Source organism: Ascaphus truei, chromosome 3, assembly GCF_040206685.1.
Source record: "Ascaphus truei isolate aAscTru1 chromosome 3, aAscTru1.hap1, whole genome shotgun sequence".
NCBI classification, from domain to species: Eukaryota; Metazoa; Chordata; class Amphibia; order Anura; family Ascaphidae; genus Ascaphus; species Ascaphus truei.
The window spans coordinates 56138621-56155615 of NC_134485.1; positions in this window are offsets into that span (position 1 = coordinate 56138621).

Sequence of the window (16995 nt, forward strand, 5' to 3'; positions counted from 1 at the left end):
CCCAAAAGACACACACATCTCCCCCCAAGAAACACAAATGCACATACACATCTTCCCCCCTCCCCCCCCCCCCCCCCCAGAAGCAGTGCTACATTAGCATTAGTTTAAAAAATGCTGATATCGGCCTTGTTTTTAATTTGAATCTAATCATGATTTATTAGTTAGTGCTGCTTTTTATTTGGCACACACACTTTACCTTGGACAGGGGAGGAGGGACTGAAAAGGCCACTGGTTCGGCGCTGCTCCCATGGATGCTCGCACATGCGCAGTTGGCACACGTCACGCATGCACAGTCACTGCTCGTGCATGCGTGGCTGGCGCTCGCTTTCTAAACTTGCACAAATAAGCCATTTCACATGATCTTTCAGGACGCTGGGACAGGACCTCTAAAAATGATACTGTCCTGTTCCAACTGGTATGTCTGGTCTCTTTAAATATTGGTACATTGAATTTGTTTTTTAAATGTTGGAAACTGTATTTCTCAAAGTAATTCCCCGAATCCCAGCAACCTTATCAGTCTACCAGACTTCCAAAATGGTGGAGCTCTTTAACCTTTTGTACCATACAGCAGGGGTGTGCAAACATTTTCCCTTGCACCCCCCTGCCTGCTCTCCCCCCTGCTTGTGCCCCCTCTTTACCTGATTGTCGACGTTTTCTGACATCACGACATCATGTGCCGTTGCGTTGTCATGGTGACGCATCGCCAGAAGCCGCCAGAGTAAGTGAGTTACAGAGGCCTCGCGCATGCTCCCCGGAATTTAATTTAAATGCTTTGTGGAAGAGCGCAGAGCCTCAGTATGCGCCCCCAGTTTGCGCATCCCTGCCTTACAGCATACAGTAGAAGTAAGGGCTTACAGTTAATAAAATGTAGAAGAACGATGGGTGAAAACGAAGGCAAAGCATAGATAGAAAGGACACAGGAAGTGTAAAAGAGGTAATCATAGCAATGTTCTCTTTCTTTGTACAAACATACTTTAGTCCACATGCAAGCAAATTGCTTCTCGGGAAACTGTTTAGCCTTTCACACTGTGGAATCCAGTAAGGGCAGTCTTAGACTTTTTTGTACCTGCTACAAATAGGCAAGGTTTGCTGTGAATTTTTTACTACTAACAAATACAATGTAGCATTTTTATAAACATAAATGGGAAATTGAAATGTCTAGGTAAGCCTGAAAATGGACAAGTGACTATGCGTGAGGCTAATGAGTAAAAGGTGCAGTAACAATTATGGAAACAAACAGTGATTGTAGTGTGGTAAAATACCGTTTCAAAACAAAATTCACATATTTGTTTAGGGTAATATTAGCTGTAATTAAAAGTAATCGTTCACCCATGTGCAGTTCATATTTTCTTTGCTTCATAGACTTCTTTCGCTTTCTATACAAGCTAAAATGCAAATGTGTTTACTGATTCAATAGGGACCTGCTTTATAGTATGAATATTACTTGTCTAACTAATATTTTCTAAAATCAAGGCTGTTCATTAAGACTTTCAATTGAAAAATAAAGACTTGTTACTTTCAATCAAAAATACAGGTATATTATACAAAATGTACATGCGTATAAAAATTTGGATTAATTAATATTTGTGTTATTTTATTCCTAATGTACATGTTTAGGTATTTAGCTGTCAGTTTTGATCTAATATTTTATCAGCGGTTCTCTTCTATAAAACCCATTTTTTTGTGCCTAAAGACACATTATTGCTCATTCAAGTGAATGGACTGGAAGATGTCTTCTGGCAGAACTCTACTTCGTAAATATGGCCAATATCTTAATGGTGTCTTATGACAGACCACCACTTTATAAATATGCCCCTTTATCTTCAAATGCCCATAATAACGCTATAGATAAAATAGTACATTTTAGAGAAAGCTACTGTGAAATGCAGCTGTGAAAGGGAGCCTGATCAGTTGAATTTGTAGCATTATTAAGGCAATTACAAGAAATGTTTACTACTTACTCACATCGTACATTGACAAGGTAAGAGCCAATACTGCCTCCACAAGGCATATACTGTACCTGCTGGCGCTGCTGTGCTGTCAATAAAATATATTCATGATTTGCAAAGGTGCTGATCAAAATCCAAGTAATGGATCACAATTGCCCTACACCAGCAGATACAATAAAAAAGCTATTTATCAGTGCAAAATAAGAATAATTTTGTTGCATTCATGATGCAAAGAAATTATTGAACAATGGAATGTTAAGAATTAAACCCAGACGCACTAAAGGTTGATAAATGAAAAAAAAAATGGCATTATCAATTGGCAGTGAGGTCTTCAGTGCAGGGGAGCGAAGATCCACATTTGCAAAAAGAAAATAACACAAATGGTGCAATACGTAGGAACTTTGATGGTATTAAGTAGGTAGAAAAAAGGAAATGGGTACTCATATTTCCCAAAAATTTGATATATCAGAGACACATTCTCTCTTTGAAGAGCTTGTACTGTAGTTCATCTGGAAACTTTAAAGATGGATGCCTAGTATGAGGATCAAATGGCTCAATAGGCAGGTGGGATATCGTCAGGGGGAAATAAAGCAAACAGCCTATGGTGCAGATAGTTTGATACAAATTTCTAAGTAATAAAAAACAATACAATGTGCACTAACATGTGGCAAATAGGAATGTGCATTGTATGAATAGTGAGGGAGAGGGGACACACTCAGCGTCAACGCTGTGGTCGAGATTCCTTCTCTGGTTCTGGTTGTGAACTGGTCCACAGTGCAGCCGCACAACCTTACAGTTGGTAGGAAGGTTGGCTCCTAAAAGCCGGACTTCCGGTTGCATCCCACGATGTTAAAGGTGCTTACACAAAACCTCCCTCCTGCTACAACAATGCTATATACTGGTTCAACGCGTTTGTCAGGATCGCCTAGACCTCCTGCTTAGCCATAGTTCTTCTTTGTCCACTGGGTGTGCTGCTGTCTTCTGTTTCCTCTGGGTTCCTCTGTTTGCCTGTCTGTCTTCTTGTTGCTCCTGTCTCTGTCCTTTATAGTTTCTGCTTCCTGGTTGGTTCAATTGCCTTTGCTTGAAGTCAGACTCCTATTGCACATGCCTCTGATCCTGATCTGTTTTCTGTACCTGTACCTGTATTATAGAAGTCTGTTCACAGTAAAAGCCCTTGCTGGTAAATCTGGCTTGTCCCTGTTTGTTCCTGTTCTCAGTCCCTGCCCCCAGACCTGTCCTTGCTCCCCTGTCCTGTTCCAGTCTCCTCGTTGCTGACCTCTGCTTGTTACCTGACTTCGTTACCTGCCGCCTGCCTCGGACCTCTGCTTGTTTCCTGACTGCGCTGTCTGCCGCCTGCCTCGGACCTCTGCTTGTTTCCTGACTGTGCTGTCTGCCGCCTGCCTCGGACCCTCTGATTGTGACCCCTACTACGCTCGTGCTGTTCCGGCCACCGAGATCCTACCCGCCACAGGAGTCTCCCGTGACAGAAAGCAAAGGCCACTTCTGGACCTCGCTGGAACAGATTCTTCTTCTGCCTGCACCCTTTCCTGCCTGCTGCAGCAGACCACATCCGCATGGTTGAAGATAAGTACTTTCGTTTCTTTTTTGGAAATCCCAGTTGGGAAGGTTTTTTTTGCTGCTTAGTGTTCTGCAAGAATTATTGCGTTCGTAAAGATAAAACATTTTTGCTGAGACTAGAACTGTTGCTGCAGAGACTAGTGCACCTTTCTTTGAGATTTTTCTTTTGTGCAGCGCCTGGGTTAACCCTTGCAGTACCTGTTGCCACCTTTTTGACTCTGACTTTTCATTCCCTGGATAAGGCTTGTCTCTGCATCACTGGTTGGACCACTGCTGTTCACAGGGTTCCCATTTCAAAAGACAAGAGTGCTTCCATTATTTTGTTACTGCATACTGTGATTTTTCCTGCAATCTGTAGTTCTTCATATGATTGGTTCTAAGGTTTCAGGTTTACCTGCAAGTTCCCCTAAAGTTTGTTTCTCTGCAACATATGATATCCCTACGCCTGATATCAAAGGTTTCAGATTTAACGGCAGGGTTCTCTGTCTGATATTCCTATGTCTGATGTCAAAAGTTTCAGATTTAAACTGCAGGGTTTCTCTGTCTGTTTTTTTCCTTGCATTTATAAATATCAGTGACTGATGCTAAAGTCTCAAAAAGTCAGCTCTCCCATCTTGTGTCTCTGTGTCTAATATTCCTGTTGTTCATTCTAATGCTTCAGTTTTTAAAACACATTTCCTCTTTACTGGTTTCTTGGGAAGTGTGGTTTCCCCATGTCTGAAATTATGGCTCCTACTCAAACAGTCTTGAGCAGTAAATGTGAACACAGTACCACTGATTCTTCAGAACTTCTCAAAGCAAGGAAGAAGAAGAAAAAGAAGGGAGGCATTACTGTGGAAGTTGCAGAAGAAATTAAGAATGAAAATTTAACCCCAGAGTCTGCATTTGATGAAAGAGATATACTGCAGCTTAAAGCAACTCACAGACATATCCCAAGAATAGTGGAAGAAAAGAAAGATGCCCTAACTCAGACGCTTCAAGCTGCACAGAAAACAATTGATTGTCTTTATGGACGTTTAGATAAGGAGCAAGAAGCCAAGGCTGCACTACAAAGCTGTCTATCTTCAGCAATTGCTAAGTGTGTTCTCCAGGAGAAAGAAAAAGAGCAGTTGGAGAGGGACAGGGTGATCCTGTCAAGTAAGCTGGAGAAGGCCTATGCTGATAATGCCCAGTACCAGAGTTTCATGGCTCAAGTTGGCGCAAAACTGGAAGCCTCTGAGGAGAGGAATTGCCACTTCAACACAGAACTATGTTCATTGAGAGAGATCTTCGAAGGGTTAAATAGCAGTTTTGAAATGGTAACCCAGGAGTGCAAGAATCTCTATGTCCAAGTCAGTGAAGGAGATAAGAAACTCCATAAATTAGGAGAGGAGAAGAAACAGTTGGCCCAGGAAAAGTTAGAATTGCAGACAGCACTGCAGAATGCAGAGAAAGTGCTGCAAGAAGAACGTGTCTCCCTGGAGTGGTGCACACAAGCAGAAAATATGCTGCAGAGTCAGCTGCGAGAACTGCGTACACATCTGCAGGACACCAAGGACAAATGGGTGAATGCTGAAGAAAAGCAGTGAGTACTGCAGGAAGAAAGTTTCCAGACTGCCTACAAAATAAAGATGCTGCAAGATTATTTGAGTACCCAGTGTGTCCCCAAAGAACAGCATGAGGAGCTAAAGGCCACACTGAGCATAACCAGAGCCTCGCGGGAGGAAGAGCTAAAGCTAGCAGCTGAACACACATCTCAGCAGCTCACAGCGCTGCAGGCTCAGATCGCTGAGCTCAAGACACAGCTTGCCAAAAAGGAGGAGAGAGAGAAGGTGTCTGTCTGTCAAGTGGCTGGCCCGACACAGCGCTATGAGGTCAAAATGGCCGATGCCTGCAAATTATTGGACCACACAGCCCGTGATAAGGTCCGGCTGCAGCTGGAGCTGGACAATGCCCGGGAGGAGTACCGGCAGCTGCAGATCAGAAATGAAGAAGATGAAACATATTTAAGCTTTACTCTGAGTCAGCTGGGAGATATGGAGTCGCGACTCAACTCCAAAGAAGCCAAACTGACAACTGCATTGAGTGGGAAAAGAAGTGCAGAAGGACAGCTTCAAGAGCTGAAAAATCAAATAGCTGGTCTTAATGAGAATTTAGGTGATACCACGAAACGGCAGTCACTAAAGGAGACCATGGAGCGTGAATTCTATGTTCCCACTTACCCATATGAAAAGTTTGCACCCGTCCTTGATGCCCACATTCCTGATGTCCATGCCTCTGCAATGGAGTTGAACATATCCATTGGGAAGTTCCAGATTCCAAAACTAAAAGAGATATATTGGTCACAAAAAGAGACCACGGAAAGTGAATATGTCCCCTCTGCCGCATGTGAAGAGCCTGATGTATCTGTTCCCGATGCCCCTGCTATGACGTTAGATGGATCCCTGGTGAAGTTCCTTGCTATGCCTAATATTCTTGATGCTGATGCCAACGCTCTTGCGATGAGGATAAATGCACCTCTCACAGATTTCCCATCAGCACTTGACGTACACATTAAGTTGGCCTTCCATCAAGATTTCCCTGAAGAGCCTGGAGGGTTGTCCGGAGTTATTGCTGATCCCTATGTTCCTGCAAAACATGGAGTGTTGTCCGAAGGCCATCGTGAGTCGGCCTTCCATCAGGGACACCTTGCTAAACCTGGAGGGTTGTCAGGAGGATCTACTGGCTCCTCTGCTCCTGCTGTGAAGACAAGCGCACGTTCTTCCGTTTATCTACGAATTTCTGATGCGTCCTCTGCTGAACCTGTGACCTACTCTGCAAAGTCAAGCTTACTGCTCACAGATTCTCTGGCGTTTGGGTTGATGCATCCTGACATTCAACTGTTCCGAGAGAGAATTGAATTCCTCTGTCGGCTTTCTGATGGACTTTTTCAGTCTGTACCTGTGGAGTACTCTCTGCCCGCTGACAAACCACCAGAGGTGGGTCACCTTGAGTCCACTTTCATCAAGGCCTCCGGGAAGAGCCTGGAGGATCGTCCGGAGAACGCTCTTGAGAGGGGGGAGTAATGTCAGGATCGCCTAGACCTCCTGCTTAGCCATAGTTCTTCTTTGTCCACTGGGTGTGCTGCTGTCTTCTGTTTCCTCTGGGTTCCTCTGTCTGCCTTTCTGTATTCTTGTTGCTCCTGTCTCTGTCCTTTATAGCTTCTGCTTCCTGGTTGGTTCAATTGCCTTTGCTTGAAGTCAGACTCCTATTGTACATGCTTCTGATCCTGATCTGTTTCTGTACCTGTACCTGTATTATAGAAGTCTGTTCACAGTAAAAGCCCTTGCTGGTAAATCTGGCTTGTCCCTGTTTGTTCCTGTTCTCAGTCCTGCCCCCAGACCTGTCCTTGCTCCCCTGTCCTGTTCCAGTCTCCTCGTTGCTGACCTCTGCTTGTTACCTGACTTCGTTACCTGCCGCCTGCCTCGGACCTCTGCTTGTTACCTGACTTCGCTACCCGCCGCCTGCCTCAGACCTCTGCTTGTTTCCTGACTGTGCTGTCTGCCTCCTGCCTCGGACCCTCTGATTGTGACCCCTACTACGCTCGTGCTGTTCCGGCCACCGAGATCCTACCCGCCACAGGAGTCTCCTGTGACAGCGTTTCGCCTGGGTTGACTTCTTCTGCAGTCAATATCAATTGGCAACATCAGGGTTTCAGACAGATTTTATTTATTGACCTATTTCCTCTAGCCAGCAATAAACAATAAGGGTAATTTTCCTGTAGCAATTTGCCAGCGCTATTTCTAATATGATGTATGCAAATAAGAATGTATTCTAAAACTTGCCTTAAACTTGCCTTGGAAAATCTGGGGCTATCATCAACAAGATCCAGGTACATGCTGGATACATGTTGCAAACATTTCAGTGACATTATTACAGAGACTAATGGCCCATCGGATTAAAATAGCAGGGGTCCCTGGCCGTCCCATTCAGTTTGAATGGGACGGCCAGGGACCCCCGCTGTTAATCCGATGAACCATTAGTCTGTCTGCAGAAATGTCAGGGAAATGTTGCAGCATGTACCCAGGATGTACCCAGGATGTACCTGGGTCTTGTTGGTGATTGCCCCAGATTTGTTTTAGAGTACTCGTCGGCACTACAGTACATTACACTAGGATGTCATTTGGCCAATTTTGACTATGTACAGTATTTATTGGCCACTTTATTCATAGGCACAATAACACCAGCCGGCCTAAAATAGAAAATACATATTTGGCATTGTAGAACATATTCATATATTACCCCTTTAGTAGACCATCTAGCCAGCTAATCATTGTCATCCCATTACTAGCTTGTCACTTGGGCTACTAAAGGGGTAATATTAATACATATGGGGCTTTACAGAAAACGGCCTAGAGAAATGAGAGAAATAACAAAAGCTACACATTTTTTTAAACATGGATTTGTGCCAATGTTGAAATGTTACTCTGCCAAACTCCTGCCACATTCTCCATAAATCCCTCATCTTCATCCCAGAGAGATGCAAACCTACCAAAATATAGTGCAACTCAGTTCAACATATAGATGCTGCTTGTCACAGGAATACTTCAACTTTGAGCCTAAATGTTTGCTTTTGATACATAGGGGGCTATGCACTAAGCTCAATGGCTTTGCGTTCTGATTTGGCCAACAAGCAGGTTCGTTAAAAAGTGAAGCCGGGGACGCGATGCACTAAGGCCTTGAGGCCATTTTTTAACGCACCTGCTCAAAATAGCTCAGAACAGCCACAGTGTATCAGTTGCTTTTTTTCCCCCTGCTAGCGTTCTTAACCTTTCCGTTCGCTAGCTGATAGAAAAAAAAGCTGCATGTAACATTTGCATGGAGATTTGCCATCTCCATGCAAGACTGATACAGACGATCGTACACAAAATAAATACATTTTAATAATAGTGTACATGCGCAGGGGATCTCCTGAGCTGAACCGCATTGGTTTCAGGTCAGAGGACCCCCTACTTCAGGAGATATATGCCCCGTTATGGGGTGCCGGTATCCCCTGCAGTTTAAAGCTCCCGCGTCACGTGACCGGGTTATTTACATTCTGCAGGGGATACCGGCACCCCATAAAGGGGCCTATATCTCCTGAAGTAGGGGGTCCTCGGACCTGAAACCAATGCGGTTCAGCTCAGGAGACCCCCTGCACATCTACACTAGTATTAAAACACACATAACAATAAACAATAATTCCTTACCGTAGCGGCTATCCGCTATGGTAATGAAGCAGCATTAATGTATTTTTAATAATAGTGTGCGGGAGCAGGGGGTCCCCTGAGCTGAACCGCATTGATTTCTGCCTCAGAGACCCCCTGCTTCCCGAGTTACAGGCCCCGGTATGGGGCATCGGGTGCCAGTGCCACCACCATCTTTATAGCGTCCAAGACGCGACGTGGGCTCTATAAAGATGGCGTCCGCACTGGCACCGATGCCCCAAACCGGGGCCTGTAACTCGGGAAGCAGGGGGTCTCTGAGGCAGAAATCAATGCGGTTCAGCTCAGGGGACCCCCTCCTCCCGCACACTATTAATAAAAATACATTAATGCAGCTTCATTACCTTAGCGGATAGCATTCTGGCCATGCCTCTCCGGTGCTTCAAAACATGCACAACAATTACAATAGCCAATGTAATGTCCCCTAACCCCTTAATCACCATAGCGGTTAGTAACCGCTACAGTCATTAAGGGGTTAACCCACCCTCACCCACCACTCGGGAGGCCTACATACCCTCCCACACTAACCCCCCACCCCGTGAGGCCTTACCACCCTCATCCACTACCCACAAGGGAGGCCTACCCACACACCATTGGGGCCAATACACCCCCCCCCCCAACACATACAGTACAATAATGTGTAAAATAACTATTATCCAGATATGGATAATATATTATTTGCCCATTATGAAACACATAAAACATGCATAAATCAAAACATGAATTTTTAATCTTAAAATCACCGCATTGCATGTTAAAATAAATCCAGCATCTATTGTAAATATAAGCCAACAAATCAGCAGCTCCACAAATGTCTATGAAATGTCACACAATTGCATAGAGTGTGTACATGATGCAATTAATCTGTGCATCATGTAACACTATGCAAAATATATGTAACAATAAAATACACTATGAACAATGTCCCCTAACCACCAATGCCATCATAAAAATCAATTAGAAACTAACCAACATCAATACAATTAGCATCAATCAATTAATCCATTTCCTCAAACAATTAAAATACAATACAAATCAATTATACAATTCTCTATTCAATTGCTAAAGCCAAACCATTGCCAAAACAATTCTAATTTAAAGTAACCACCATCATTCTAATCTAAGTACCATAAAGAAGCCATTATCTAAATACAAATTACATTATTCACAACAATTACAAAATAAAGATGCTAAATACATTATCCATACATGAAAAGAACCTAAACATGAGCCAAACAATCAATTATTATCCCTGTATGTCTATCCATATACATAGATAAAAATAACATACAGAGCCAATAATACAGCATAAAATACAAAGCATTTACATTCAAAATTCACATAGAATACGCCCATTCAGTGTCCGTGAATGTATGTATATACTGATATACTGATTGGCTCTAGTAGACCATGTGACAGAGGCTTGGGGGAGAACGGATGTGATGTCTTTGAAAGCCTGTCACATGGTACTAGAGCCAATCAGAGTTGGGATGTATTTCCCACGCTCTGATTGGCTACCGTACCATGTGAGACCGGCCATGTTTCTTTTAATGACGTCATCTTAAAGGCAATTGAAGCAAAGCCATTCTGACTGGCTGTGCTTTCATTGCCTTTAAATGATGTCATCATTTTTTTTTGGGCTCGGCCAAATCACATGTTTTTCACGGCCCAATCAGGACCGTGGGAAACATTTGACCAAAATGTGACATCATAGGCCTATAAAAGTCTATGTCGCCTCATTTTGAAGCTAGTCGCCGAGGAGGGAACACCTCCCCTCCTAAGAAGAGAAGAAGGGCGTGGCGGAGAAAACGGAAGAAGCCGGAGAAGACCCCAAAGAAGAAAAGAAGACCCCAAGACAGACGGGAAGGATTACAAATAGAAGAAAAAGACAGACATGGATTTCTTATGGTTTTTTATTTTAGGGCTTACCTGTGGATTGGTTCTTGTGCTTCCGGGTCGCCTGGATTTCGGTGAGTGGGCATCTAATGGTGAGTAAACAAAAGAAAAGTTTATTATTTTTACTTTTACAGGTTTTTATGATTTTTCATTCATGTCTTTTATTTTTTCAGTCCCATTTAATGCCCGTTAGTGTATATATGTATATACATACATTCACGGACACTGAATGGGTGTATTCTATGTGACTTTTGTATGGAAATGTATTGTTTTTTATGCTGTATTATTGCCCCTGTATTTTATGTATATCTATCTATATGGATAGACATACAGGGATAATAATTAATTGGTTTGCTAATGTTTATGTTCTTTTCATGTATGGATAATGTATTTATCAGCTTTATTTTGTAATTGTTGTGAATAATGTAATTTGTATTTAGATAATGGCTTCTTTATGGTACTTAGATTAGAATGATGGTGGTTACTTTAAATTAGAATTGTTTTGGCAATGGTTTGGCTTTAGGAATTGAATATGGAATTGTATAATTGATTTGTATTGTATTGTAATTGTTTGAGGAAATGGATTAATTGATTGATGCTAATTGTATTGATGTTGGTTAGTTTCTAATTGATTTTTATGATGGCATTGGTGGTTAGGGGACATTGTTCATAGTGTATTTTATTGTTACATATATTTTGCATAGTGTTACATGATGCACAGATTAATTGCATCATGTACACACTCTATGCAATTGTGTGACATTTCATAGACATTTGAGTAGCTGCAGTTTGTTTTTTTTATATTTACAATGGCTGATGGATTTATTTTAACATGCAATGTGGTTATTTTAAGATTAAAAATGCATGTTTTGATTTATGCATGTTTTATGTGTTTAATAATGGGCAAATAATCTATTATCCATATCTGGATAATAGTTATTTGGCACATTATTGTACTGTAGGTGTTGGGGGGGGGGGGGGATGTATTGAATGTATAGGCCAGGTTTATTTATTATATATTCAGGGTTGGTTCCTTGGTTCTGCGTGAGACCTCTGGAGACCATCTGCGGTATCCTCGGGTATCTCACGGGTATCAGGCTGGTGGTTCTATGGGTGACACCTGCGGGGAAGAACCGGTGGCCTCACATTTGTGGGGGCACCGCGGACCAGTAGTGTGCGGGGAAGAACCGGTGGTCCCACATCCATGGGGGCACCGCGGATCCGTTGTGAACACTTGTGAGTCCCCAGACCCCCGTGAGAACCACCTGAGGCCCCGCAGACACCTGTGGGTCTGACCCGGGGCTCCCAGACATCCGCGGGCCTACCGTGGGGACTCAATTGTGGCCCACGGTGACCCGCGGAGACCACCTGGGGGCCATGGCGCTTGGCAGGACCCACCAACAGGCCTCCAGAACCTGTGTGAAACAAGTTGCTGGTACTCTGTAGGTCTGTCAGGTGACCCGCCAGCCCGCCGGGGACTCGCGTGGGGCTGGGGTATGAACCCTGTATGTAAAAGAATAAATCATGTATTTATGGGGGGGCACAGGGGGTGGGTAATGTATTTAATAAATAGAATGATGTTTATTGTGGGGCAGTGTGTTGTTTTTATTGTGGGTACTGGGGGTGGGGGGAGGGTGTATTGGCCCCAAGGGTATGTGGGTAGGCCTCCCTTGTGGGTAGTGGGTGAGGGTGGCTAGGCCTCACGGGGTGGGGGGTTAGTGTGGGAGGGTATGTAGGCCTCCCGAGTGGTGGGTGAGGGTGGGTTAACCCCTTAATGACTGTAGCGGTTCATAACCGCTATGGTGATTAAGGGGTTAGGGGACATTACATTGGCTATTGTAATTGTTGTGCATGTTTTGCAGCACCGTAGGGGCATGGGCAGAATGAAGATGAGGATGAAGACGGCTTTCATCGTGGGTGCCTGTAAAAGGTAAGTGTAATATGTTTTGTCTATATTTATTGAATGTTATATGTATTTAAAATGGCCAAATGCATTATTATCCATATTTGGAAAATACTCATTTTGGCCATTACTGTATAGTATGTGTTAGGGGGGTGTATTTAGTTATAATTCTTGTTTATTATTTTTGGAGGTGCAACATTGGTACAGCAGGCCCACGGATACCCCGGGACTCCCGCGGGGACCCCGGGATGGCCGTGGGGACCCCCGCAGTCCCGCAGGGACCCCCGCTTGGTGAGCTGGGGACCCCCGGACACCCGCAGGGTCAGCCAGGGACACCCGCGCGACTCCTGGGCTCCCTCGGGGACCCCTGCGGGGTCAGCCGGGGACACCCACCGGCCTGCTGTATGGGTTTTGTGCATGCAAAAATAAAAAGCAAGAATTATTTCTAAGTCCAGATTTCTTTGCGTCTACTCTGACCTGGCGTGTTCTGATCAAAGCAACTTTCGCGTTCGCTAAGGTTGCGTTGCTTAGTGCATCCCGCTTAAGGGCAGAATTTAATGCAAACAGGGTTGCGATCGAGCAAAGCTGTACTTAGAAAAAATTCCAGAAATAAGTCATTTTTAGACCGCAAAGTGCCTGTTTGCATTGCTTAGTGCATCGGGTTGAGAAAAAAATCACGATCGAAGAGCACTTTGCGGTCTAAAAGTGACTTAACGGAGCTTAGTGCATAGCCCCAATAGAGTTGATGGATGGCTCCTAGAGGGTTGGTTGTGCTCCGTGACTGTGCAGCACTTCCTGCACTGTCTTCACTTACCGCAGTCATAGAATTATGAGTTATTTGTAGATATTCAGCACTAGCACGGGGGTTCTTAATTCGAACCCTTCTACCTACTCAACCATTATTATAGGGCTTAGATCAGCTGATTTATATGTAGACTTCCCATCCTTCTCTGCAAATATGCTGGCTGCACCATTTGGTCCCTGTCTCTATAGATCAAGTGTATCACAATCAAAATCTTTCCAGGGATTCGGCTTCAGAATTATTCTAGGAAGTTGTTAGCTACACTGATAACTACTGAGCTTATTTTTTGTACACTTTTATCCATTGCACTGCCTTGTAGGTATCAGATAACCGTGACTTAGTAACAAATTGCTCCAAATGGCCATTTTGAAACAAGCATAGTGCTTCAAGTTACATTTTTACACTGTGTTCCAAAATTTCTTGCAATCGGCTAAACTTTCCACCAGCACATTCTGTACAATTGAACTTTTAAATTGCTTCCTGGTTTCAACCTTTTAATTAAATCTACTGCATTAGAGCAGAATTTAGTGTCCACATATAATTTATTAGCATTTGTAATAATAAAGATTTAAACTAATTTCATTAATACTGATACAGTAACTCAAGGAGATACAGGTATATATATACATGTAGAGGTATCAGTACCGTGTTAGCCGAGCTTCAATAATCAAAAAATAAATAGATGATACCATTCTGTGGCTAACGAAATGCTTTTATTTGTGCGAGCTTTCGAGATACACTGATCTCTTCTTCCGGCGATGTTACAATGAATGAACACTGTTTATAGTATAGCTTTTGCTTACTTCATTCATTGTAACATCGCCGGAAGAAGAGATCAGTGTATCTCGAAAGCTCGCACAAATAAAAGCATTTTATTAGCCACAGAACGGTATCATCTATTTATTTTTTGATTTTATATATATATATATATATATATATATATATATATATATATATATATATATATATGACACTCTCTAACTAAGGGACTTGCAATAACAGATTTACTTCACCTCAAGTTAGTTCGACTCAAGTGACATATAACGATTGTGTCAGTCATCATAAAAGTATATTCCTTCACTTCCCTCCTCTTTTTGACAATATTAGCTAACACATTGTCTGTGGTTAGTGTGCATTCAATTGGCGATTTTTTTAAACCCTCTCTGCCTTTAGAGTGAATACTGTTTCTTCTTTTATACATGTACAGTACCTTACATCAAGAAACCTGGGAAAAAAATGGGTAAATAGTGAGTGGAGTATAACACATCAAAAAGCACGCCCATACAGTACTATAAATTCTGAGGCAGTCTGGGTGAGAAAATAGGGTAAAGTTATAGAACCTGTTCTCAGGGTTCAGATTTAAAATACATGAACTATTATAAAAGACTCCTGTGAATTCTAAGGAATTGTAATACAATTTCTTATCAAATGTGATGGACAAAAATGTAAACAATTCCATCAGAGTGCTGACTCAAGCTTCTTATTCTAGCCACTTTGGCTCCGCAATATAACAAAGATACGCCCTTTCCTCTGTTGCTCGACTGCTAAAACTCTGACTCAGGCCCTCATTCTCTCCCGTCTTGATTACTGTAACCTCCTACTGTCCGGCACTCCTGCCTCTCACCTGTCTCCCCTACAATCTATCCTAAACGCTGCTGCCAGAATCACTCTACACTTTCCTAGATCTGTCTCAGCATCTCCCCTCATGAAATCCCTCTCCTGGCTTCCGATCAAATCCCGCATCTCACACTCCATTCTTCTCCTCACTATTAAAGCTTTACACTCTTCTGCCCCTCCACCTCAGCCCTAATTTCTCGTTATGCACCATCCAGACTCTTGCGTTCTTCTCAAGGATGTCTTCTTTCTACCCCCTTTGTATCTAAAGCCCTCTCCCACCTTAAACCTTTTTCACTAACTGCCCCACACCTCTGGAATGCCCTTCCCCTCAGTACCCGACTAGCACCCTCTCTATCCACCTTTAAGACCCACCTTAAGACACACTTGCTGAAAGAAGCATATGAATAGCACTGTGGATATTCTGAACACATGATACATAAAGCTTGCCCCCCTGCAGACGCACTTACCAGAACTCCCTCCTACTGTCTCTGTACGTTCTCCCTACCTACCAATTAGAGTGTAAGCTCCTCGGGGCAGGGACTCCTCTTACTTAAAGTTACTTTTATGTCTAAAGCACTTATTCCCATGATCTGTTATTTATATTATCTGTTATTTATTTGATTACCACATGTATTACTACTGTGAAGCGCTATGTACATTAATCGCGCTATATAAATAAAGTCATACAATACAATGCAATACAATAAAGGGATCATTTTCACACATATTGGGGTATTTATAAAGAAAATGGTCTGAATGGCACATCTGTACCAAATATTTAGCATTTTTTATTTTTTTAAACACGATGTATTCATTAAGTGTATTCCTACTTTTGTTGAATTTGGCACATGCTGTGCAAATATTCTGCACTAAAAACACCTACAGTATTCCCCATTTTAAGCTAGCAAAGAAAAACTAAGCAGAAAACTGAGACGTAACGCATGCGGCACATTTTTTAATACACAAATTTGCACCAAATTGCTCACAATTACATTATGAACTGTGCAGCCATGTCAGGTTTGTAAAGAAATTGTAAGTGCTCCCTGTAAAAGATGTGTTCAGAGGTATGCAAATGGAGACCGTTTAGGGTGAAATTAACATATGGCTTTGTTGAGCCTTTTCCTTTAAACAATGTACAGCACAAAACTTAAAAGAAAACCTACTTCATTTTGGAGAGTAACTAGACAGTATATGCCCTAACTATCTATGGCTGGCTGGATACGCCAGTACCCAGTCCCAAAAATATATATTATATTTCTCAGGGAGCAATATAAGAACGTCTTATCTGGTTCTCCAGATGCAGGCTTTGCAGTCCAGCCACTCCCAGGAATATCCGTCTGTCAGCATCATTGTGCGCTAAGGAAAATCTCTCTGTTTGTCACATGAGGCTTTTTCTCAGAGCTCTCATTAGCCTGGTGGAGCCTGGATAATTGAGTGGTGCAATTAACCAGATACCTGCTGGATTTAGAGCTCTGAGGCAGCTATCTTTAAACAGGGATAAGCCCCTGTTACACGCCATTTTTACGATGTTCAAGTTAACATAACTACATGTCTTGACTCTCTGAATGCAGCAACTCTTGTGACTTACCACGCGGCCTGGAAACAGATAGCAGCTGATACGTTACAATGCAGGCTGCTTGGAGCTATCACAGTGGTCAGAGCGATGGAAATATGCTCTTTATTCGGCTCTCCAAGAAACATAAGTCGGGCTACATATGTAAACATATTGTACTGCATTATGAAACGTGTTCAATGCAGTGATTGACGAACTATTAATGTGCATGTAAAAGAGTGGTCAATCTCATTGTCATGCAGTTTGTATTAAAACTAAAGCTTTAAATGTAAAAGATTGTAAATTCTGAGGTTTTGCATATTCTTTTCAGCTTACGTGAACCACTGCTGCAATGTAATTGAAAAAGCCACCTCTGAATTTGTAGAACATTCTCCTTAATAAATTATGGGAATGTCACTATAAAGCATCACTTTCCTTCTACTGTTGAATTGTGCATCTAGAGCCACCTTTTCATG